General features: G+C 35.7%; 1 protein-coding gene across 1 annotated transcript in view; it reads right to left on the bottom strand.

Moving 5' to 3' along the window:
- LOC309869798 (EGF-like and EMI domain-containing protein 1) overlaps nucleotides 1–26,684 on the bottom strand; it is a 509,737-nt gene that overhangs the window by 213,035 nt on the left and 270,018 nt on the right. Inside the window, exon 8 of the mRNA XM_082741432.1 lies at nucleotides 21,172–21,299. The gene's annotated coding sequence lies outside the window, so the exon portion shown is untranslated. The remainder of the gene's footprint in view (nucleotides 1–21,171; nucleotides 21,300–26,684) is intronic.

Below are 26,684 nucleotides of genomic sequence, written 5' to 3'. Positions count from 1 at the left end.
AAGCTTTCAGCATAAATTGGCCCTCTTAAACACTGTGCATAAATTTTCTCAGGCTCAAGCTGACCAAATGGCAATCAAAATGAAACACAAACAGGATGTTAATATTGTCTTATTGCTCAGTGAGCACGGGAGAAAACTAAACAAAGCACAACTACCACCCACACCCTTAGAAGGTACAGTTTCCTGTTGGGATAATTATGTTGCCAAAAGTGTATTAATTCAAATGCAGAAACAAATGCATCTATTATGTGCTAGGCACTGTGCTAGGTAATAGGTTATATAAGGACATATAAGATGTAGTCACTTCATTTAAGAAGTTTAAAATCAAGAAATTAGAACACTAGAAAGTCTCTTAACTGACTTCCATTTATGTAATTTGTCAGACTATCCCTCATAACCATTTCCTCCTTTAAACACAATGACTGACATCCATGACATGATGAACACTCAAGCTAGTGACTGCTTTTTCACAATTAGTTTTTTTTTGCATTATAATAGCCATCTTTATTTGTAAAAATCCAGATATAAAATGTATTCTTTCAATCTTTCCAAATTTTCTTTTTTACAAAAACAAAAAGGTACACAAAAACTATCCCTGCTGTCATGCCCATAGCTAGTGTTTTTCAGGCAGCCCTGCTCCCTCCATCCCATATAGCTATAGGTTTCATTCGAGGATGTTTCACTTCCCCCACATGCTTCAGTGCTTTCCTACCAGGATAGAGTTCCGAATTCCAAGACTGAAGTACACAAGGTGGGGGGGGGGGTGCAAAGTGTGTGGCATTATGCTCCATGGTGTGCAGGACGTGGGGTCTAGTAGTGGGTTTCTTTCTCTACCCAGCTGCTGGGGTGTAACCTGATGATGAGTTTTTGGATTTTGCTGTACGTGAAGATGAAAAAAGAGTAGATGTCACCCTGAGTATGTACCCCCTCAAACCTACTGCTGGTTCTGTACCTTCACCATTAGTTTCTTAATCACCAGCTGAGTTGAATGCCTATGTGGGGGAGGAAAAAAATTCTTCTACTCTTTTAGGTTTAGTTGCTGGGACTTCAAAAGAAACTGACAAAAGACAGATTGACAAGAGAAAAATATGCAGGATTTGTTAATGCCTATATGAACACGCACATGGGAGAACTCAGTGATGAGTAACTCAAAGAAGTGGTTATAACTTGGGCTTATGTAGCATCTTAACAAAGAATTTTGTACAGAAGTGACAAGATGAAGGAAAAGGTCTTTGGCTTTAATGATGACCAACAGTAGGAAGATAAATATATGAGGAAATTAGTGGTAGATAAAGGCTAGTTAGTAAGGTTTGTTTGTGTAGATAGATTCACATCTTATATCACTGATTAAATTGTTATCTACTTCTTCGTATGGGAAGTGAAGAAGGGAACATCTCCACAACAAAAATAATGTTCTTCTTTTAGAGCATATTTATAATTATATACATTTGATTGTATGTTATTTTAAATTGAAATTTGAGTCTTAAATTTAAAAGAATTATTTAAGAGTTTTGGGGAGCCTTGCTAAAGGTGAAAAGTTGAAAAACTGCTGTTGAATTTGCTATGGGAAAAAGTCATAAAAACACAGAAGAATTTTTTGCTTAATTTTGTAAACATCTTTACATTTTCACTTCTTTTTTTTTTTTTTTTAATATTTTATTTATTTGTCAGAGAGAGGGTGAGGGAAAGCAAGTAAGCACAGGCAGACAGAATGGCAGGCAGAGGCAGAGGGAGAAGCAGGCTCCCTGCCGAGCAAGGAGCCCGATGTGGGACTCGATCCCAGGACGCTGAGATCATGACCTGAGCCGAAGGCAGCTGCTTAACCAACTGAGCCACCCAGGCGTCCCACATTTTCACTTCTTTTTCAAGAAAATGAAACTGGATATAGAGAAGGGACAAAATAGATGCAGTTTATACTAAAAATATAACACAAAACATTCCAGAGAGGGCCTGCATTCAAAGAAAAAGCCTTAATTCTTCATTAAAAGATTATTGCTAATTGAAAAGATGAATCACCAGAAGTATATTTATATGTCTTATTTCAAAATAAATGCTTGAAGTTGTATGTATCATTAATTTTAGTTGTATGTATTATTTGAATTTGCATACTCTAACCACTGTGTCTATTAACCAGCCAACTACAGTCTTGATCTTATTGAATAAGAGGGCTTCCTCTGTTTGCAGAGATCACTTGGGACAGAGGGAATGAGTTTGTAACAGATTCCCTTGGAGTGGTGATGGATGTGCTTTCTACTCACATTCTTTCACATTGTGTCCCCAACTGTGTTCAGTAAAACTAACTGATAATGTGCATTTGCAAGGTGGCTATTTATGCTTAGCAAAAACAAACAAACAAAAAAAACAAATAGAAACACACACACAAAAACAAAAAATGGACCCAATTTTAAGGATGTCACGTATGATCTCACCCTTTTGAAAACTTCTTTCTAAAGCACTGAGCTGAGTATTAACATAGAAAAGAGTAAATTCTATTAAAGGGGAAAAAATGGTGCAGATCATCAATAAAAGGAACATAAAATAGAACTGAATATTAGCACATCAGGTTGGAATGATCTTTGTCATATGACCTATTCAATTCATTAAGACCAGAGTTATACACAAAACTGAAGAAGAAAGGAAGAACACAGTTCTAAGTGCCCATGGCAGTAGTGATTATTTTCTGATGTCAGAGGATAATATGTCATCTCAAAACTTCTTCTAATGGGCCAAAAATCCAAAAACTGGATTTTGTTCACCATGGAAAAAAGGTTTCCAAGCTATAGTGTATTTCATGTGACAACTTAGTTTTCCTTGAAATGATTCAAAATAAAAATTTCAAAATAAATGGCAGCAGCTTATAGCTTACTTCCTTTGAGTCTTATTCAATTATGTTTAATTTAATTGGAATATATTAACTCAAATAACTCTTTTTAACTATATTTAGGGAATGTAGCAATCCAGTCCTATAATATAAAACAAATACTCTTCAATTTTATGGAATTTATCTCAGAAAACTCAGTTATATTCTCATTTTCTATCAATTTTCATTACAAAATCAAAGGCATTGTCCCACAAGGTAAATTCATACTAGGATGGCTTAAAACATTGTGTAAATTATGAGTTGATTTTGAAGTGTTATGACAATTGTCACAGAAGAATATGTTCGGCTTCACAAGAGTTGGAACATTGGCCTAACAGTTTACTTATGTAGTCCTTTCTCCATGTTACTCCATGTTCCAGATTTGTTCTCTACTTTAGTCCTCATAAGAGTTGGCTAACAGAGCTAACCTGTATTACCACAATTCCCCACTGTGGGGTCACAATAAATAATACTCTCTAAATAATCTCAAATTTGAAATGATGAGTTACATAAAATAGAGTTTCTTTTTCAATTCTGTAAATGTTAAATTCTGTGTATTGGATTAGCGCATAGGAGATATATCTTTACTCTTTTTGAAAGAAGGACATTCATATTCATATCCTATAACCTAGGCTAAGTAGCCTGGTGTTTCATAGAATTGCACCCTTCTTAAAAAATTAAATACAAAGAAATTAACAAAATCACAAAACCTCATACTATAAGGATATTTAAAAATAGATATTCCTATCACTCACACGAACTCTTTTTACAATTCTTTCACCAAGACATTGTTCATTGGTTTCAACATTTCTTCGAAATAAGGAATTTTACCTTTTGATTCAGCCCCATTCCAGTTTTAGAAAAAACAACTACAGAATTATTGTGAGAGAAGAAACTAGTCTTCCTATTCTTTTAATCCTTATCCTTATCCAGATACTCCTTTTTTTCTTAAGGCAAACCTCTGTAATTCAAAGTCAGTCATTTATTTCCCAACCCTTCCTCTGTCTTCTATAGTCTCAGCCATTTACTGAAGGGAACAATGAGACCTCAAGTCATGCTCCCCAAATCTTCAGTTTTCTTGCCTATATCGTTAGAAATACTAAAAATTTCTTCTTAGAGTTTTTACCCATTATTACATGCCATTAGCCTCACTACTTAAATAAGCATTTCAGTAAATTCTACCTCATAGCTTTACCCATTTTCTTGTGTATATAATTATCATGAGCCAGTTTTGTTCTACGAACAATTGCCTGTATATCTCTCACTCAAAAGAGAATCTCTAACTACAACCAGTTACTAGTTTGAGGAGAAACAAGATGTTGCAAAGACACGTTTTGAATCCTCAAGCATGTCACTAATAATTTAGAAGTTGGTTTTTCACCAAGAGATGTAAAATCAAACAAATAAGCAAACCTAATGTTCTTTACTGTTCAATCAATACAGATAAGTGATTACTAATAAAGTTGGTTCTACTAATGGAAAACATTCTAAGAAACTGCAATGGATGGAGTAAAAAAAAAAAATGTTTTTAATAGAATTTCTCTTCTTCATCAACATAACAGTTTTGTACTAAAAACTGTCAAAATTTCTATGTCAGAAATTAAGCCCAAAACATTATAATCTTACCAAACACGAGCATTTCATTTTAGTGGATTCATGTTCATTTAAATAAGGGACAACAAAATTGCTTTCAAAGGAAGAGAAAACTCCGTCACTTTTATGATCCTACAATAATGTTTTAGTAAATGCTCTTTAAAACTGAAAAACACTTAACAAAGTATTCAATTATTGCTATTACTCTCTCAAAGTCAATCACTCTGTATGTTTGAGATAGTTAGTTTTACACCTAGAATAAGTCTGCACTTAAATTTTCCATTCTAGAAAAATTCAAAATGAATTTATGTATTGAAGGTTCAAGGTATAGCAACTTGTTCTCCAGATTTTATATAGTTTCCTTCATAATTAATTTGCTTCAGGCCTTTTGTATTACTTTATTTTGCTGATTTGGCTTCGTTTTCTAGTCCTTACCTCTTCAGAATGCACTGTATTCTGTCTTTTGTGGATCGATCTACAGAAATGTGCTACCTAGCAACTGCTCATCTTTTCTATCTGCAGTTGCACAAATAGTTGAAGCAAAGCATGTAGAGGTTGGAAATTTGATTAGAAAAAAAAATGATGTTTTTCCTTCTCTCATCCATTAAAAAAAGAGAAGTATTCAGCCAGAAGTACTTCAAGTAACTATATCAGGTAAAGACCACCCCCAAATCCCTCATTATGAGGAGAGTGATAAAATCTTTTTGATGGAGTTATCCATCATCTATGCTGCAGATATGTCAGTGCCCTGGAGAGTAAGCAGCCGTGTGTCCAATCATGGTCATGAAGAGGACATGGAGCTCTGTCCAGAACCAAAGAAACTTATGTTAATTTATCAGCAAAGTCTTTGGTTATTCCTTAATAACTCTATATTGTTTTACATGAACTTTTACTTCAGTGAAGTGAAATATTATACCATGCTGGCATTTTTTAGTTGGAGTTGAACATAAAAGCCAAATATCACTTAAAAATACTTCAAATTTTTGAGAGTTGCAGAAAGTTGTTCCTACCTAAAAATGTTTCCATATCTTTGAATTATTTATGAAAATTATTTCCATACCTGAGTGGATATGACATTTTTAGCTTTACTGTTAAGAGTACAATTCAACAGCCCCTTTTATGAGGCTTTATGAAAAATGAATATGCAGATGCGGTTGTGTTTTCACATAAGATGTAGGGAGGGGAATCTACCTCAAATTATACGCATAATATGCTTATGCTAGGTAGCACATAGAGAAAAACAACAACAACAACAACACATTAGTCTATTAGCATATAAACTGAGCTACTAGAAATAAATGACAAAATTTGCACTACAGAAGCAGACAGTATGGCTTAGTGTCCCAAGACGGGCTTTGCATTCATATAGACCTCAATTAGAATTCCACTCCTGCTTCCAACTAATATGATAAATTTAGACAAGTCACCTAACCTCCCTGAGACTCAATTTTCCCATTGTGAACTGGGGATAACAATGTATACTTTATCAAGTTATTATGAAGACTAAATGATATCTCTCTATTCATTCAAATTTCATTCACTTAGTCTATATTATGACATATGTCAGGCAGTATTCTAGGTACTAGGGATACAGCAATGAATCAAAGACAGACTGCTGAGGAGGTGACATTTGTGCTGAGACAATGAAGGATAAGAAGGTATCATCTAAGCAAAAAGCACTCTAGGCTCAGAGGCCAGCAAGAATAAAGGCCATATCTCAGGAGTTTGACAAGAAGAAGTAATAGAATGGAGGCCAATGTGGCTGGCAGATCACTGAAAGTGAGGAAGACAAGTTTGGGGAGATAGGTAGGGCTAAAGCTATAGGACCTTCTTGCTTGCTTGGTCATACTTTACTAGAACCTGTAAGCTTATGGGCACACAGAAAGTTTAAACTTTCTGGTATGAAAATTAATATTATTTTAAAAATCAGAGCTATCTATTTTATGTATCTCACTCATCTTTTCTCTCTCCATGGCTGAGACTGCTTGGCCCATTGTATCAATTTTACCTAAATCTATAGGACCAATTTTGAAATCAAACAAGAAATGTGAAAAGACTACAGAATGCTGAACATCAAGATGAGTTGACACTTTACTGGGCTACAGATTCCCTTCATGGATGCCAACCAGCATCCAACTCAAATGTCTAGACAGGAAACAGTCATACCTCACAGGCTATGAGCAGATGAGACCAGCCCCACTGTTGCTGGATAAGATATACTCCCACCACAAGAAACAAAACTATACATGCCCAGCTAGAGAGAAGCAGCACTGGGGTAAAGAGTATCTAAAAGATTGAACATTTTCCTAAAAGATACTGAGTCATTCAAAATAAATCATTAAAATTCAAAGCATCAGTGATACTCTAAGTTGATGAATTTAAAGTTTATTGCCTAGTCATGAAGAAGTTCGCAGTATGCTATCCCAAAATATACCACTCTGGCATAAAGATTATTTTGTGCTGAAGGCAGTTTAGAAAAAATAAACACAGGATAAGGTCCCTATATGCCTGAAAGCAGAACATAAAGATATGAATTCCACTTGTGAAGGTGTTCCCCACCTCCATATGAGGAAGGAGGTAACAACATTATCATTGGAGACAAGATGATGCCAAGAGTCTACACAAACAAACTTTGCTAACTTGCCCATACGTACAATTAGTTTTACCTTCCTACAATTTCTCACCTGTCTAGAAACTAACCCATACCTACAATTAGTTTTATCTTCCTACAGTTTGTCACTTCTAGAAACTCAAAAGACTTTTCCTTTGTCTTGACACTTCTCTACAACTTTATTGTTCTTTTATTAAGATGCCATATAAGCCCAAATGCTTTTTTTTTTTTTTGAGATTTTATTTATTTATTTGAGAGAGAAAGAAAGAGAGAAAGAGCATGAAGAGGGAGGGGCTCTGGGAGAGGGAAGGAGAAACAGACTTCCTGCTGAGCAGGAAGCCTGGTGTAGGGATCAATCCCAAGACCCATGGATCATGACCTGAGCTCAAGGCAGACATTATAAGCCCAAGTTTTAACCACCCCTTTGAGTTACTCATCACTGAATTCTGTGTATCCACAATGTACATGTTTATGAACTCCATGTGTCTTTCAATATCTTTTGTCAGTCTAATTTGCAGAACCCCAGCCAATGAATAAAATGGATAGAGGGAAAAAAGTTCAAGTATTTCCTCCCTCCACCCATCTACCTCATGTTCAGTAGGATGAGAGATCATTAGTTCTTAAAAATAAAACCAGGAACAATTCTATTATAAGTCTGCTAATAATTTCTTTATAGTATATATATAAGACTTAGAGTCATTTCAATCTGTGCATATATTATGTAACAAAATGAAAAATCACATATGTGTGCTTAAACAGAATTCTTGTGTTGAGAATCCAAAAACAAAAAAGGTAGAGAATATTCACAAGGTACTTTAAGCAGATGATTTGTGTTAAGAATTTTCAATCAAATTTTTAAATTCTAGCTGTTTATTTGTAATAAAAACACTTCAAATCATTTAACTTTAAAAACAACAAAAAGGACTGATGACTTAATTGTACATGTTTTAGACATGTAAACTTAATTTATAAAAATGGAGTAAAAGATTTTTTAAAGAATGAAATATTTATTTCAGTTGATTTTTCTAACCAGTCCAATATATTCTTTCCTCTTTCATCTGTAATGTTAATATTATAATTGTTTCAGTTACGATTTTTCATTTTCATAGCTGCTTTTCTCTGAAGTAATCCTTTTCTGGGAGAGGAAAGATAACCTAATAGATTTTTCTATTTTTAATTTCATACGTTCTGTGAATTTTTAATGCTAATGCTTTAAAGAATCCCTCTTATTTAAATAAGATATTTGATAAAAAGTATTCCAGATAATCTTTCCACTAAATCTTTAACAGCAAAGCTTAAAAAAAAAAAGTTATTACCATATGCTCTTTAATGCCTAAAGCAAAGATCTAGTATGGAATTGAGAATCATAATGAGGTCAATCTCAATTCCATCAATGTTATGTTCTATTAAAATCAAATCCAATCACATTCCTCATTTCAACCCAGCATGGCTTGGCTTTGAGGTATGTTCAGAAATGCACTTAAATTAGAAGAGAAACATTAACATTTTATCATATGAATACCACTAATGGGTCAGAAGATTAGCAGTAACACATTCTAGAGACTTCCTCCACTGAAAGTGTACTTTTAATAATATTCTTACACACCTAACCCTAGCTGTGGGAGGTGTTCAGGAGGAGTTCAGGAGCACTGGATTAAAGAAACAGAGAGAGAGAGAAAGAACTATCAATGAAAACCCTTCAACCAGAAACCAAGTTCCATTTGCTATTTTACCAGAAAATGATTCTTCATTTACATCATTCCCAATTAAGTGAAATAAGTGTTGCAATCCTCTGGTGAAGTGTGGATCATCCTAGATTATCTATGAGTTATAATTAACTTTTTATTTTTAGGAGAATTTTTGGGGGGCTGAGAGGAGTTTAGATGTTTTCTGTTGCCTTAATAGGACATGGTACAAATTCATTCCAATACTACTACTCTATTGTCTATTCTTTATCTGTGTAGACATATAGCCCACAGGCTTAAAACATTCGCTACAATCTTAATTTGAAGTCTGAATAAGGCTGGTCTCAACAGAAACAGTTTCAGAGTTAACTCTATTCTATATGCCAACAATATATGCATCACTGAGAACAAGGAAATATGATGGCTAGTCCCTAACTTGTAACAGGAATGTATTCTTTAATACTTTATTTCCTTTGAATAAATTTAATTTCTTGAGTGCCTAAATTATAACCAGCACTATTGTAGATGTCAGATATAGAAGCCATGGCCTAATAGAGATAGTAATATATATCTAAAGACCAAAAATGAATGGAATTAAAGACCTTTTAAGCTGTAAATTCTCTTAAAGGTCATGAAGAAAGAGCCATTTTACATTTGTAAGAACTAAAGCCCAGAGAGTTTAAGTGCCTTTGCACATACCACAAAGCTAATTAATAGTCTGCTGGGGCTAGATTCCAGAAGCCTGATTCTTAGCCATTGCTCATTCTGAGTATGAACTGAGAGAAAAGCTGCAAGGAGTGGATGTTACCATACAAAGTATGCGGAGATCAATGCTGTAAAAATTCAGTGTGGAAAAGACTCAGGAAATGGCCATCTTTTCTCTCTGAATTTCAATTACTTCTGAAATCATCTGTACTTGGAGTCTTAATCTCTAATAATTTAAGATGAGCAAATGTGCTTTATTCTAAAGTATGTTGAAGTAATGGCTTTACTTATGTATGTGAAGGAAACCAAACTATATCACCTTAAGATCTGCCTCGGACATAAAAATTATTTTGAGCTGAAGACAATTAAGAGATAACAAATGCAGGAAAAAAGCTTTCTACTCTCTGCCTGCCATGCCCAAAGGCAGGATAGAACTTCTCCTTTCACTGAAGACAGACTCTTATAAACGCGGAGAAGGCACAAGAGGATTCTGTAGACACACCTAACTCCATTAGTCCCCTCCCATATATTTACCTTCACACAGTCTGCCACCCTTGGAAGGCTGAAATCCCTCGCCTTTGTCCTGTCATTTCTCCACAAATTTATTGTTCTTTGTTGAAATGTTATATAAACCAGAGTTCTAAGTCACCATTTTGAGTTACTTTTTATAAAGTTTTCTCCTGTGTGATGTGTTCTGCCTGCATTAACTGTTTTTCTTTTGTCAACCTGTCTTTTTGTTCAAGACATCTAAATTCCTTCACAAGTTTAAAAAAGCCCTTACCAACCTTAAGCTCCCTAGAACTGTGAGCTAAAATATCAGCACTGAACTGAACGCTTTGGGCATTAATTCTGAGACCCTTTTAGGAATGTTTTCTCATAGCATCTGGTGGTCACACATTGGCCAATGGAACTCTATAACTGTTTTATACTCTGAAAACAAGTGAAAGTATGGAAAGAGAAGGTAGTAGGAAAAGGGAAAACAAAAAAGCCAGAATTCGGGAACTTTAAAGATGGAATGAATTATAGGTGTGAATGCCTAATTTTAATATCAACAACAAATTTTTATTTTTTATTTATTTTAAATTTTTTAAGTAGGCTACACAACCAGCATGGAGCCCAACATGGGGCCTGAACTCATTACCCTGAGATCAAGATCTAAGCTGAAATCAAGAGTCAGGTGCTTAACTGACAGAACCACCAAGGCACTCTATCAAAATTTTTTAAAATGTTTTCAAATCATTAGTTCCTTCCTTTGAAGATTAGTCTGTAATGTTTATAAAAATATATTGAGCCTAGCAAAATGAAAACTTTTCCAAAACTATCATTTTTAAGAGCTCTAGAGAATAAATTAGGTTTATTTATTTTTATTAGTACTAAGTACCATACTAAATCTATTGCCAACATGTTCTTTATTCTAAATTCAAGTATCAGATATGTAAATGTATTCTTAACGCCTTGGTCAGTAACTATGAAAAATGGTTCAAGTATGCCTAGATGACTTTACAATTGGAGATAATTAGAATAAGAGCTGTGGAACTTCTTTTTAAAAAAATGAGGAAAGGCAGAATGAGAGGATTTTTTTCCCTGACTCCCTCACCCCCATGAAGTCTTAAAAAATATATATATATATAAAATATATAAAAAAGAAAAAAATTATATATAATATATATATATATATATATATATATATATATATATATATATATTAATCTCCCAGAAATCAAGAGGGAGAAGGAGAGAGAGAGACTGAGAGAGAAAATAGACCCCTAGAGCCTGGAACAAAAGGTGAGCAATTCCAAGTGACTCAGTCAGAACCTGTTAGATTTGAGGATGGTAGCAGGAGGAACTATAACTTCATAACTGAAACAGAGCACAACACATTTAAAAGCATTTCATTAAAACAATGGATGAAGATAGTAAAATATTTACTATGGGAAAGGGATTAGGAGATGGAAATTCTTAAATATAATAATTTTTTTTACTAATTTTAAGACTCACAAATTGCATTAATATGATATATATTTAGTATGCTTCCTTAAAATTGCTTTAATATTCATAAAATATTTATGTAAATGCATGCAGTGAGTTACTCCTTACCTCTGTCCCCCAATCCTATATTTCTCATTAAACTCAACTCAAACTCAAAGTTGCCTACTTGGAGAGTTTTTCAGAAGCCTAATCATTCTGGCAAATTTATCTAACATATTTTCTCTTTTGTAATTTATCATTATTGCCTTTGTTAAATTGTTTCTAAAATCCAACAATTCTATTAAGTTTTCCCTGATGTATAAAAGATTATGATTTTTCCACCCCAATTAAGAAACTTCCATTACTCACACTTCACATGCTATTACCTGAAAGACAGTCATTTCTTTTATCCCTACCAAGCATGATTTTTATAGTTAATGTTAATATTTCATAAAGCCCTCATGTATTTTGGAAAGACCACTATATTTTTTGTCTTATTCTGGATGGCTTTTGTTAACCTAATCAAAATGACAATGTCCAAGTTAGCACCACAAAGCTTATAGCACTCAACACCGCATTTTAATACCAATTAGCAGTTTTCTATCCATTTTCTATCTTAATGTGAGAAGGTCACAAATTCAATGCTCTGTTATTTCCCCCAATTTTTAGTTTAATATCATCTTATAATAGATGGCAGCTTACAAAATCTTGCAAGACCAAGAGTGAAATCACTTGTAAAGGATCTTGTAAGCTTCAGTGCTTCTAAAGGTTGGTGGCTTGCCATTACCTACACCCTCTAATCTAGACTTTTACTACCTAAGAAAAGAGTTTATAGGGCAAGATCAAGGAAATGTATATTCATTAATGATACATTTTCAACAAACTTCATATAAGATGAATCATATAAGATTAATTTATAAATAATTATTTTTAGTTGCCAAAGGATAAAGACCTATTCAAGAATATGTAAGCAACGAATGGGAATTAAAATGAAATAAAGGAAAAGGAAAGGAAAAAAATAATCCCTCCCATGTTTTCTAAATCTCCCAATATACGTACCACACTAGAAAATGACAGAAATGCATGCATAGATATACCCACCCCAGATCATACACTTCTATATCCTTTTTATATTAATTAAATGCCCTTTGAATTAATTTTATGACATAGCATGTTTGAGATGTAAGATGGAATGGAACCTTTCAATATAGTAAGCCACTCTTAGCTAGAATCTTATGTAACATCTGAATCTTCGGAGAGCCACAAAGTTTTGCAAATTTCATTGATTTCTTTGACCGATGTAAATTGTGAGTGACTCTGTATTGTGTCGGTCAACGCTCAGATGGTTCCTGCTGACTCTGCAATAAGTCACTACATGGTCCAAAGCACTGTAAGGAACACATCCCATCTTTAACCTCAAGCAACAGAGCTCACTCTGCCTTATTTTAAATTAAATATCCCCTAAGTAATTGTGCTCAAGATTGGAAAAGATTTTGCCTCCTTAAACAGCGAGAGTATGAACTAATAGCATTGCCTTTTATAATTTTGAGTATAAAAACCATTTGGGGGACCCGAGAAGAAAGGTAGCCTTCAAGGTGTAGGCCTCAAAGCAAGGAATGAAAACATAAAAGGTGTTATGGTCTGCTTTAGACATCTTAGAATAGAGAATAATGGTCTCAGCTCCTGTCCCCATTCCTCCTGTGATCAGAGCTCCATTTGCAGTTAATGGCGACTCCTTCTATAGGAGGCCTTTTAGAGGATGTGTGGATTCTGAACAGAATCACAGAACTGAAAAGTGTCACTGAAGGTAGCATGTGGGCTGCTCACCTCTTGCAGGTTCATAGACAAAGGAGAAAAGAGAAGCGACACAATCAGCGGGTATTCCAAGAAGCAAGCAGGCCTGAGATACTATCCAAGTGGCACAATGCAACACAGAAAGACACAATCCTCAGGCCACAGGGTTCAAATCCTGGCTCCCTTGCTTACTAACTACAGGAACTTGAGAATATCTTTAGTCTCTCTGAATTTGACTTTTTTCACCTGACAAAGTACAATGCTAATCATTCCTACGTTGCATGGCTATTGTGATTGTCATGTGAGATAAAGTCCGTAAGACAACCAAGGACAGTACTAGGCATCTAGAAAGTGCTCACTAAATTCTAAGTGTAAGATGACAATGGTGGTGGTGGTAATGAAAAGGATGCCAGCTGTGACAGTCACTATTATGAAGACTATTCATAATCCATCCTGTGTGTCATGCTGTTTCTGTCCTTTTTTTTTTAAAGAATATCTTTTTTATTTTAATTTTTTTTTCAGTGTTCCAAGATTCATTGCTTACGCACCACACCCAGTGCTCCATGCAATATGTGCCCTCCTTAATACCCACCACCAGGCTCACCCAACCCTCCATCCCCACTCCCTCCAAAACTCTCAGTTTGTTTCTCAGTGTTCACAGTCATGTTGTTTCTTGTCCTGGAGATTTTACACACTCCATTCCTTCCCTCCTATCTGCTTCACCAATATACCACCTCATCCTTCTGAGAAATTAGCCAAAACATTAATGTCTCCAAGGAGACTTGCCCTGAGCCCATCTGATTTGGATGCCCCTTCTACTCTTCACATCAACCAGAACAAAGTGTAGATGGCTCAGTGAAAGCCACTTGGAGAAGGTAAGCTCTAAAATGGGATTTAAAGATGATTGGGTTTCTATATAATCCAGAACTGTGATAAGGGATGAAGATAGATGGTTAAATGAGACATGATTATAAGCCATAGAAATGCTCCCAGTCTAGACTTAGAACTACATCAAAATTGTGGCAAGAACTGTAATAGAATTATGTATAAAATTCTGTGAGAACACAGGAGGAGGGCATTAATTAAATTTTGGGAAGACAGAAGGAGAAGTTTCATCAAACATTTCAGTTATAAAATAACATCTGAGTTGGACCCTAAAGGATGAGTACAAAAAGTTCCCTGAAAGGATGCTAGCACACAGCTTGCCTTCATATTTATACAGGCAAGCCATCTCTAAGGACTATCAGGGACACAGCTCTCACTGAAGTAGCGATAGATTATTTCACTTATAAGCAAATAATGGACAAAGACATAGAGGGGAGTAGCTTATATTTAGCTTTTCATTTGTTCCAAGGGTGATTTTTAATCAAAGCAAGTCTCGATGATGTGAGCACAGAGGCAATTTGGGGCGCTAATACCAGCTCAGGTGGTGGTCAGGTTACTTTTGCTTCTCAGTGCTGGAATTGCTGGGTGGTTAAATGAATTGATGATTGCAAATTGCTTTGAAAATACACAATGCTGAATAAACGCCATGAATTACTGTTGTTCAATATACTCAGGAGACAAACTTGCCTCCAAACAGAAGGTCTCCAAAAGATGGACTACATTTAAAGACATTTAGGAGATTTTCATTTCACAACAATGATAAATTTTTTTTTTTAGCTAGGTTTATTCTAAAGCCATCATAATGCCTAAGGATAATCTTTTTAAAATGCCATTATAACAGAATAAATCTGAAATTGCTCATAAATGCTACTTACAGGAAACTTGAAGAAAAAATGCATTAAACTAAAATAGTTTTGCCATCTCACTTATAAATAAATTATAAGACAAAAAAATCCTCACATGGGAATGGTAGCTGTGATGGCCAAGAGCAAATAAAAAGAAACAAATTAAAGCTATCTAACCCATATAAACACATAGGGCTCTTTTAAAAAGATGATGGAGAAAACCACTGGGAGAAACTCACATTTGATTCAAATAATCATTCTTTCCTTACTTCAGATGGTTTCAGCATATCTGTAAATCCCACCAACTCTATCCAATATTTACAAAAACTTAAATGGAAGTGAGATTAGTTATATAATAATGGTAGTAATACTGATGACACCTTACATTTCTATTATGCTTTCCAGTTTATATAGTAACTATAACTAATTTTTAAAGATTTATCTTTTTGAGAGAGAGAAGAGTGAGTGCGGCATGGGGAGGGGCAGAGGGAGAGAGAGAGAAACTCTCAAGCACACTACATGCTGTGCACGGGACAGGACACAGGTTCCATCTCCTGACTAGGAGATCATGACCTGAGCTGAAATCTGCAGTTGGATGCTCAACCAGCTGTGCCACCCAGGCGCCCAAATTATCTAATTCAATACACAGCATGCCGCGAAGTGCACAAGACAAGTGCTACCTTTGTTTTCTTTTGTGTGTTTGTGTGTGTGTGTGGGGGGGTGTCTTGTAGGTTTTTTTTTCTAATTTTTAAACAAACAATTGAGGAAAAGAGAGATTATATGATTAAAAAGGCTGGAATCCCAGAGCTGATAAGTGTCAGAATCTAGATTCTTCTAATTTCTAGACTAGTGATCTAATGACACTATTTCCAAACACTGAGTAGAACTTGTAAAGATTTATACCCAAATAACATAGAGTTTTGTGGCAAGCTTTGAAAGAAACTGGGAGGAAAAAAAGTAACAGATGTCTTTTGATATCACAACAGAATTAATATTTATGGTATTTAATTATTAAAGTAACAAAATTGGGGCGCTTGGGTGGCTCAGTGGGTTAAAGACTTTCCCTTCAGATCAGGTCATGATCCTGGAGACCTGGGATCGAGCCCCGCAATCGGGCTCTCTGCTCGACAGGGAGCCTGCTCTGTGCCCCTCCCCCCCGCCTGCCTCTCTGCCTACTTGTGATCCTTATCTGTCAAATGAATAAATAAAAATCTTTAAAAAAAAAAGAAACAAAATTATTTTAAGAAAAAAATGTATTTCCATAATAAAAATGGAGAGGTAAGAATGAATTAGAAAAACTTGTCTCAAACTGTATCCATTGGAACACTCATTCCATAAGATTCCAGTAAGCTATGTGAAAAAAATTTTTAAGGTAAAATATATTTGAGAAATGTTGCTTAGTATGTCTCTTCTTTTTTACTCTCGATCTATATTAACATGCAAAAGGTTCTGAGACGATCTGAAGCCAGAAAACCGTTTGTCTAATGGCCTCCAAAATTCACATATTCTATCTTTGTGCTTCTTAACTAGAGTATACATTTGCCTGAGTCAAAGATAGATTATCATGTAACAGAAATACCCTAAACTAAAAAATAAATATGGTACATACCCCTGAATGACACTATTAATTATTATTTTACTAGTGAATAAGAGGATGTAAAAGATTATTTTTAAATTAAAACAAGCAAAAGACTTCCTCCAAAGCAGTTCTGCTAATGGGAGGCTGCTCTACTCCACACCGAGACACTTGGGGATACGAGTCTAGCTCCTCCTCCCATGATTATTTCAGGGGAAATGTTTGAGAAGGAATGGAATCTGAAACCTGGAGAGCATTGGCATGTCTGATAGTCACAGCAACTTGAACACCTCATCCAGTTTGGATTTATCAGTTAAAAGTAAAAAGAAGTAGATCAAGAGAAAAAGAAGCCTAAATTAACACACCATTAGAGAAAGCTTGTTTGTCTGCTCTATCGTCCACAGAGAACCATATTTTGCTGTCATTGTGAATGCAAATTGTCATCTTAGTTACTCAGATTTAAACAAGTTCAGGTATGAATCTTTTACAGCTGTTTCGGGGTAAGTGTTCAATTCTGTCAAGGAGGAATCTGCTTATGTCAGAGATCAATTAGCACAGCATTAGAAAGTTTTCCTAATTTCTAAGTGAGCTGCTCACTTAGTTTCTGCATCCCTTAGTTAGCTGCATCCCTTTGTTTCTTTACTATATAGCTTTGTATATAGCAATTTCAGGGGGAATGATAATTTACATGATGCCCCCCGGGTCTCCAATTTGAAAGTTTTGAGTCTATGGATTGTTTTGAGCTAATAACATGTAGAAAGAAAAAAAGAAATGCAATTATAATGCAGTAAGGTCTCTGAAGTCCAGAGACCTACACCCTGGTTCCTGTTTTGCCTTAAACTAGCTGTCATTTAATTTGCTCAGTTTCTATAGGTGACACATGACAATATTTGCTGAGATGATCATTCCTAAAGGCTGGCAACATACACACATGCACACAGGCCCCCTAAATCTAATATCAGAATGGAGAAGATAGTAAAAAGACTAATTACCTAGAATTTGGATTTTTCTCAAATGTGACACTCAAAATATGAAGTGATGTTTCACACATAGTAGGCACTCAATAACCGCGTAGTTGAACTGATATGGTAAGGGAGGGACAAATATTTTTAAAAGAGGCACCAAATCAAAACAGGCAAAAGAAATGGTAGCTGGCAGACATGAAGTAATAAAGAAGCAATGTAAATAGAGATTAGAAACAAAATGAAGTGGGGCCTGCTAATTACTGATAAGGAAATAGAAACACTGAGAAACTGTGAGTGAATCTGTGGCTTGAAATTTCACATACAAACAATAGAACCTTGAGGACCTCAATCAATCAAAAAGCGATTTTTTAACATTTGTAAAAACATAAATGTAAAAACTAGAAGGGGTGGGAAAGTAATTTTTGTTTTAGGAAACTTAAAAAAAAATCTATCAGGAACAAGGCAGGTGGTCTATTTACTTACAGTTTAAATTTTTTATACTCTTTGAACTTTTACTAGATATGGGAATTTCTTTTTCTTTCTTTTTTTTTTCTCCCTTTCTTTTCTTTCCCTTTCTTCTCTTTCCATTTAATTATTTTTAAAAAGTTCTAATAAAACAGAGTTTTTAACAAGAAAATAAAAGATTTTTAAGTATTATAGTCCCAGTTGACTAGATTCTACATTTATCTTAATGAATAGAAAATAATTAATTTGGGGCCAATTCTGGGATAAATATACCAAAGTTGAATCCATAATTCATTTATTTTATAAAATAACTTACATGATAGGATTGGAATATTAATAACTTCAGGATTTCAATATTACATTGATTCAAAATCCAGTGGATCAGTACCTTATTGTCAGAGTTTAGGCCAATTCTTGGGAGTTTAGGCAACTGCAAAGTTAGAAGTCATATAGTGTCCAGACTGCCCTCACTTCTGACACTAATTGCAAGGACATTTGGGATATTCCAAAACTACCTTCTGCCTTGATAATTCTCTAAAAAGGCTCGCAGTAGTCATTGAAAGCAGTTCTATCTATGGTTACAGTTTATTACAGCAAAAGGATACAAATGAGTATCAGTCAAGGGATGAAGCTCAAAGGGCTCAGTCAGGAAAGCAGCAAAGTAGCTTCCACCGTCCTCTCCCCAAGGAGTCAGGAGATGCTACTTTCCTGGCATGGGGTGTGACAATGTACACAGAATGTTGCCAACAAGGGAAGCTCACTTGACATTCAAGGGTTCAGAGTTTTTATTAGGGTTACATTATGTAGTTCAACTGATTGATTGCCCACATGGTTGATTTCTAACACCAGGTTGACAGGTACCATGTGATTCAAAGTCCCCATCCTAAATCACCTGTCTTTCTCACATCATAGCTCAGATATGAAAGTGCTTTTAGAGACCATAATTGTATTACAAATGAAAGTCAATATTAGCTTTTTTAGGAAGGTAATACCAAGTTTTTAAAAAAATTATGTTAAGTCCTACCAAAAAAAAGCACCATGTTATAATATAATTAAATCATGCTTTAATATTCAAAAATTCTTTTAAGTCTATTATTCAAGGAAAATTGAAAATTTTATAATAAATTATTATATTAAATATTAATAAATCACAAGAAATGCTTTACAATATGACATGGACTAACTAATAAAAGCAATTTTTATATCTCATACAATATCTTTAAGGTCCAAAGATAAAACAACAATGTTACTATGTAGCACATAATGAATTCAGAGTCTATGACCCATTCTCTTTAATGCTCACCAAGAAGTTCCCTTTGGTTCTATACACCATATGTATTAGCACTCTGGAAACTGCTAATCTGTGGGCATAAGGAGGAGACTCTCACTCAAGAAGAGGAACTATTGAAAACAGGAAAAATTTCTCTCTTTTTTTTCTTTGTTTATCTACCTTTACCCAGTTTGAAAAATTTTTAAGTTTAGCTGGGAAAAATAATAAGACAACACATCACTTTGAAAATGTACTTAAGGGGATGTAAAAATGTTATAACTTCAAGTTTTCAAATCATGCATAGAAATCTTTTTTCTCTTTTTTTTTTTTTTTAAATTTATTTTTTATTTTCAGCATAACAGTATTCATTATTTTTCACCACACCCAGTGCTCCATGCAATTCGTGCCCTTTATAATACCCACCACCTAGTACCCCAACCTCCCACCCCCCACCCCTTCAAAAAAAAAAAAAAAAAAAGAAAATCTTTTTTCTCTGGTTAATAGCATTCTATTAAAGATAGCAACTTTGTGGGGCACCTGGGTGGCTCAGTGGGTTAAGCCTCAGCCTTCAGCTCAGGTCATGATCTCAGGGTTCTGGAATCGAGCCCCATATCAGGCTCTCTACTCAGCAGGGAGCCTGTTTCCCCGCTGCCCTCTCTGCCTGCCTCTCTGCCTACTTGTGATCTCTCTCTGTGTCAAACAAATAAATAAAATCTTAAAAAAAAATAGCAACTTTGTATGTTTATTCATTCCCTTAACTTACAAAGAAACCCATTAGATACCATAGGAATATAATAGCTTACAAGATTATCTCTAAGTGTGGAAAAACTTAGATCTATATATAATATATAATGATCTATAAATATAAGTGTGCTAAAGTTATAGAGAGGACATGCGTGTTTGCCTGGCTAAGAAATGTAAAACAACAACAATGGCATGGAATGAAGGACACTCACTGGGCTGATAATATGTCATTGCACCTTTAGATGTGTAGAGTCCAGAGTAGCACATGTAAAGATAAGGGCTATAGTGGAAGAGATTTTTGAAGCCTTTTCCTGCTTATTGGTCCCATCATGAAGGCAGTACCAAGTCCAAAAGTCCACCATTTTTTTGTTCAAATAAGGAACAGAAGACCTGATGTCAGTTCTAGAATTTGAATATTTGAACAACAAAGATCAAAACTTTGCCCATTAATAACAATTATGTGGAACCCTAGGGCTACCCTCTGTTCTGCTATTTCTAAGACTAGATTATCAATTTTTCCCTCAATTTTCTGGGCAACCCCCATAATCTTTCAACAGATCCCAGAAATACTCTCACTTCTGCCTAAGTAAGTTAGGAGTGGTTTCTGATGCCTTCAATCAGAAAGCCCTAACTAAAAGAAGTCCTGTATCCAAGAATGGTAAACAGCTATGGTGCAGATAACTTTGGTTAAGATAATTGATGCAATTTTTCTGTGTACTTGATGAGAAGCTCAGTTCTGTAAGCTAACCAAAAGGTATATGAAGACATGTTTCCCATCTCCCCAGTAAGCTTTAAAGAAAGCTAGGGAAACAGAAATCACACATGGGAAGTGGTTACAGAACTAGGAATAACTAAGTTTCTAAGGAAAAAAGAAAAGGTCCAATATTCTGTGCAATAGCTGTTTTAGAAAGGGAAAGAATGGAAGAGAACTAAATCCCAGAGACTGGAAGAAGATCAAGATTGAACACAAACTAGAATTTAAATAAATGATCCCTGTTATTAGGAGTAGGAATAAATGAATTTCAGTGAAGAAAAATACTTAATGCATACACTCAAACAAAAGCAATAAAATCCCTCAACAAATGGCTTTGGAAGGATATTAATGAAGTGAAGAGTCAGGCTCTTCATTGATAAAATGCACAGGAGTAATGCAATTGGCAGTGTTTAGGTTCACTAAAAAAGAGGCACACACATAACAATCTTACCTCTGCCAACCCCAGATATACCCTGTCTTAAAGGGCTTTGTCCAGGCTTCAGAAGATGAATACGCTGGAGGCTCACATGGAAAGGTAGCAGGACAGAGCCACTGGGGTAAGGAGACGGAAAGGAGGACCTACAAGAGAAGAGTGAAACTGAAAGTAATGTGGTTTTTAACATAAGGAAGGAGAGTTACAGGAGAAAACACTTCAGACCAGTGGTATTTCAAACATTTCAGAAGACAGATCTGTAATTAATGCAAAAGGCAAAGTAAGAAATAATGACAAATGAAAACAACCAATGGTTATGTACAACATTATGTCTCAGTTTTGAAAAGTAAGTCAAGCCTTTTAACTTACCAAGAGGTTTTTTGTTTGTTTTAAGGGCCCCATCAGACATAAATTTCTAGGAGTCTGAGATTTTATACATGGCTTGATTGAGGGATAAATCACTCTCTGCGGATATCTGTTCTACAAAGGCTAAGAACATGGCAGGAAATCTAGAGAGACTGAAATTTCATAATCCCTATGGTTCAGAAGACATACGTTGATAAGTAGGCTAACTATACAATTTGTGATTCAACATGAGACTCTCTGAAAAACTTCTAGGGGGGAGGTTATTAATAATTACACTAGAGCAGAGCACAGACCACATACATAGCCACTTACTCAAGGCCTCTCAGGGAGGGAGAGGGAGTAACTCCCAGATAGCTTTTTCCCCAGGATAATAGTAGTTTAGGCAGATATCTGTTTAGCTGAGTAGTATACAGGTCTTCGGCCAGAGTGTGTTGTTTAGAACAACCACCAGAGTGGAAAGGTCCTTTTTCTCCTGGCATCTGCCCTCAACCTGGCCTTTCAAAATAGGTTGAACACGTATTTTAAGACTATTGATTTGAAAAGGCATTAAAATGTATTAATCTGAACTTAGAATATCAAAAGTGTATACAGAATAGTAAGAAGAGATTTGGTAAAGGCAAGATACTGTTTTAATTTCTCATCTGTAAAACTAAGCTTTCTTTCTCCTCACAAATATTTCTCCTTGAAATCCTTCCCCAACTTTGTCCTCATCACGATTTTGTCAGACTTGCCATACCCTCATTTTGTTTCATGGCCTTTATCCTGAAATGACTGAGGAAAGCCCCTTTCACATTCATAGCTACACCAACCAAGGCAGAGCGCCCCAGAGCCTATATGACATTAACCAAAAAAAAAGTCGGATCCATATATGGCCCAAACAGTCCGTGAGCTGGGGTAGATGTCGGAAATAAGGTTGAATCATCCAGTTTTATTAGTTAGCTGCTCGTAGCACCAGGTCACTTACAAACCACAACTGGAGTTGTTCTTTCTATATTTAACCAAAGACAAAGACACTGTGTGTGGAAACACGTAATTTACCCCATAGCCAGAGGCCCAAAAGGTCCATGTGACAGCAAAAGAAATCTCTGAGGTAAAGATTTACAACTCTGCTTGACTCTAAAACAAGGAAATGATCACCTTGTGGGAAGAAATCAAGGTGTGATGAAATTTGCTTTTCTCATGTCTCCCCAGTGATGCGAGAAGCAAATGTGTAACAATGGGAGCACACCTATGTCAGGGTGGCCACGACCCGAGAAGTGAGCAAACTCACATGCTCTGGAGCCTGAAGAAAGTATGGGGTAAGGAAGCATTGTATACCTGCAGCCTTTGATTTCACTGACTAATAGTTCTGAAAAAATCCAAGTCAGGAATGACAGAGGTTGGGTTGCTGGCTCATGCCCTCCCTTGGTGACAGCTCCAGGCAATTTTACCATCCAGCTGTTCTGTTTTTCAAAATGAAAGTAATTGGAATTGAACTACAGAGCTTTTCTAAAACCTTAGCAATTAACAGTGCAATTTCCCAAATTGCACTGTAATGGAAAAGTGTCCATCAATCAACCCAGTGAAATAACACATTTTCTCACCAGATGTGAGATTTAATATCTTCATAACTCTCTGGATTTACCACTTATGAATTGTCAGCCTTGCCTCAAGCTCTGAGAATTAATGGACTACATCCCAGCTATGCAAGGATGGTTTACAGTTGTAAAATATCCCTACCTTCATTTTAGATGTATTTACCAAAATGTTCTTCTTTAAGATGTAATCAGAAAACATGCTAGATGGGAAAATTTCGTTTCTATTTACTAGGTTATATATTATCATTGTCTAGATAAATATAGTTCCTGGAGTCTCAGCACAGCACAGTCTTGTAACAGGAACAGCCGTTTATCACCGGTGGTGAAAAATAAATAAGGATTCAAAGATGCACTGGCTTTGTTTTAAACTTTAGGATTCCTTCTACAGTTTTCTGAAAAGAGAATCAAAAATATTCTAAGTTTCTAATTTTGTGTGTAGGTACAGGTCCTGCTCTTCATCCTGAACCAAGAAGATAACTGAAAGAATCCACAAGACTGAAAGAATCATGGTGTCACTATGGTTATTGGGCACTTCGAGTCTTATTTTCGCTTTCACTCCAGTCTCAAACATCTGAGCCCCAGCCCTGATGAAGCTGCCTCCTGAAAGCAGCCCTGGCAGACTCCTCTAATGTCAGAATCTCAAACTTTCCAGGTTTAGAAAATTATGCTTGCTTCCACCTTACAGGGGGAAATGCTATAATAGTAAGAGTCACTCCACAGGTCCCATGTGGACTGAATGCATTGAATAAATGATTCTTCTCCTACAGTGTTTTTCCAGGACCTGTGCAATAGTACGTGTAGGGTGCCAAGTAGACAAAGAGTAGAAGCAGAAGAGGCTGTGGGAGATTAGGGCATTGGAGGTTGTGGTAGCACTTAGGGAAGTTTCTCCAGATAGCAGAGATTGCCTTCGCATCACAAAGGAAATATGTTTTCAAACATTGGGGTCATCTACATGATTGCAGTTATTTCAGGGGGAAAAAGTCACAGAACTGTCACATTTTAAGGAAATTCAGAGACCATCTATTACAGTTCCTAATTTCATAGATTCATAAAATGACTCAGTGACAACTGTTAATCACATCATTGCATCAGATGATACCACTCACTTGGCAAAACATGTTATACTATATAATCTGTCGTTCATTCCTAACTGATAATACTTATTTCTCCTTGACCAGATTAGTTCACTTTAGAAATTAACACTTTTCTTGTTGTTTGTTTTTCTAGCAAAAGGAAACAGAGGTCATGGAGGGATCACCTTGTCTAAATAATAAAGAAGTCTGACATATCTCTGTACGATTTATTCTATCGGAGATGAAAATCACAAAGCAATAATTACGTAGTAAGAAACAGTTCAAAACCCAGAGAAAACAGAGCAGTGAAATGCAACTGAGATTGGTAAAATCAATTCAAATGATTTTAAGAATCCCCAACAATAGAGAAATAAATTACTATTTAATAAATAGTATTAAGTTGATACGGTATCAGTATAGAAAAATTACCTTTCTCATATCACGCAATGTACTAATTCCAGATGAGTCAAAATTAAATATTTCATTGAAAACGAGAGAGAGAGAGAGAAAAGTCTCTTTCTAGCTATGGAGAAGAGATAAATTCCTGATACAAAAGAAACAGAGTCTATTAGGATCTCCTCAGAGGCAAGATGGATGAGCACAGACATGGAAAACTACAGCATCTGAGCTACCACACAAAAGAAGCAAGCAACATAATGAGACCATGCATTACAAACATCTAATTAAAACGCACTTTCATATATATGTGTGTACAGGTACATGTATACATATACACATTTGTGAGTGTATAAAATTAATGTGTCATTCACATCAGTTCCCGGAATGCTTCTCATAAATAAAGGAGATAAACTTTCACATGAATAAAGAAAGAGCTATTATAAGTGGGGAGGGAGGAGATAGGCAACACAGCTTTATAAACAGCTGAAAATGGTAACTAAAATAACACTAAGGTATCATTAGGCAACATAGCTTTATAAACAACTGAAAATGATAACTAAAATAACACTAAGGTATCATTGCATACCCAAGGACATGGCAAAGAGAATAGAAATGATAAAACTCAATGTCAGGGTTTGAGGAATTAGAATATATACCTCAGAGGTCACCAAGTGGAGGCCTGTCCAGGGGCAGGATCAAACCAACAACAACTTTTTTCTCCACACAATATTCAAAAAACACTTTAAAATTCTTGCCAATCCTTAAAAGTTATGAGATTTCCCATAAAACCTGTATTTCCAGAGCCTCCTTAAAAATGGGAAATTCTATGAGAGCATGACAACTATATGCTCACAAGGTAAAATCTAGGCTGAGCTGAGCAGAGGCTGCTGGTGCCACTAGATGGTGCCTATGCCCAAGCAGGTGAGCTGTCCCCACCACCCTCTGCTGTCAACACCTGCACGTTTGGGGCGGACAGGTGGGATTGGGGGTGGGGGGCAGCTTTTCCAACTCACTTATTTGGAATCTGACTTTGAGATTTATGATTTACACATTGCCAAAGTCATTAAAAAAGTTGTTCCTAAACCCCCTCCCCCCAGCAACCCTCAGTTTGTTTTGTGTGATTAAGAGTCACTTATGGTTTGTCTCGCTCCCAATCCCAACATTGGGGAGGGTATGTGCTTTGGTGAGTGCTGTGAAGTGTGTAAACCTGGTGATTCACAGACCTGTACCCCTGGGGATAAAAATAATATATGTTTATAAAAAATAAAAAGTTAAAATGAAAAAAAAAAAAAAAAAGAAATAGGAAAAAAAAAAAAAAGTTGTTCCTTCTAAAAAGCTATCTTGAAATTTTATTTTTTTTTATTTTTTTTTAAAGATTTATTTATTTATTTGACAGACAGAGATCACAAGTAGGCAGAGAGGCAGACAGAGAGAGAGGAGAAAGCAGGCTCCCTGCTGAGCAGGGAGCCCGATGTGGGGCTCGATCCCAGGACCCTGGGATCATGACCTGAGCCGAAAGCAGAGGCTTTAACCCACTGAGCCACCCAGGCGCCCCGCTATCTTGAAATTTTAAATAAGAGTTTGAAATCTATTAATATCCTTTGATATAATAATTTTACTTTGAGACTTTATTTCAAAGAAACCAGCATGTATCTCTCAAACACTCCTCCTTGCCTTCCCCCAAAAGAAACAGCAAATGATCACTCATAGTAGCAAAAATTGGAAAAATCAAAATATCTAACAGTACATGAATGGCTAAATTAACCAAGGCATACCAACTGGAGAAGCTTTCAGGTAACAATTACAAATGAAAGTAGGCTAGGTGCCTAGTTTGATGAAAATGTGAAAACATAATTAATGAGAAAAATGGTCATGTCAGGTAACACCAAGTAGCTAAAGGTCTAGGGCTTTATACTGACAGAGATGGTAAGTGAATGTGGAAGCGTGCTGATTGAGTTCAATATGTATGAGAGATCCTTCATGTAAAGGTGTTTGCAGTCATAATAAACTCTCTAAAAGAAGATAGCTGTGCAGTTCCTTACATCCTTTAGAGGACCGAGCCGTACAACTAGGCCAGGTAGTTACAACAACTTGTTCTTGCAGACCTCCCATTCAG

Source organism: Mustela nivalis (genome assembly GCF_964662115.1).
Source record: "Mustela nivalis genome assembly, chromosome: 1".
In the NCBI taxonomy this organism is placed as follows: domain Eukaryota; kingdom Metazoa; phylum Chordata; class Mammalia; order Carnivora; family Mustelidae; genus Mustela; species Mustela nivalis.
This window is presented reverse-complemented; position numbering and strand designations above follow the sequence as displayed.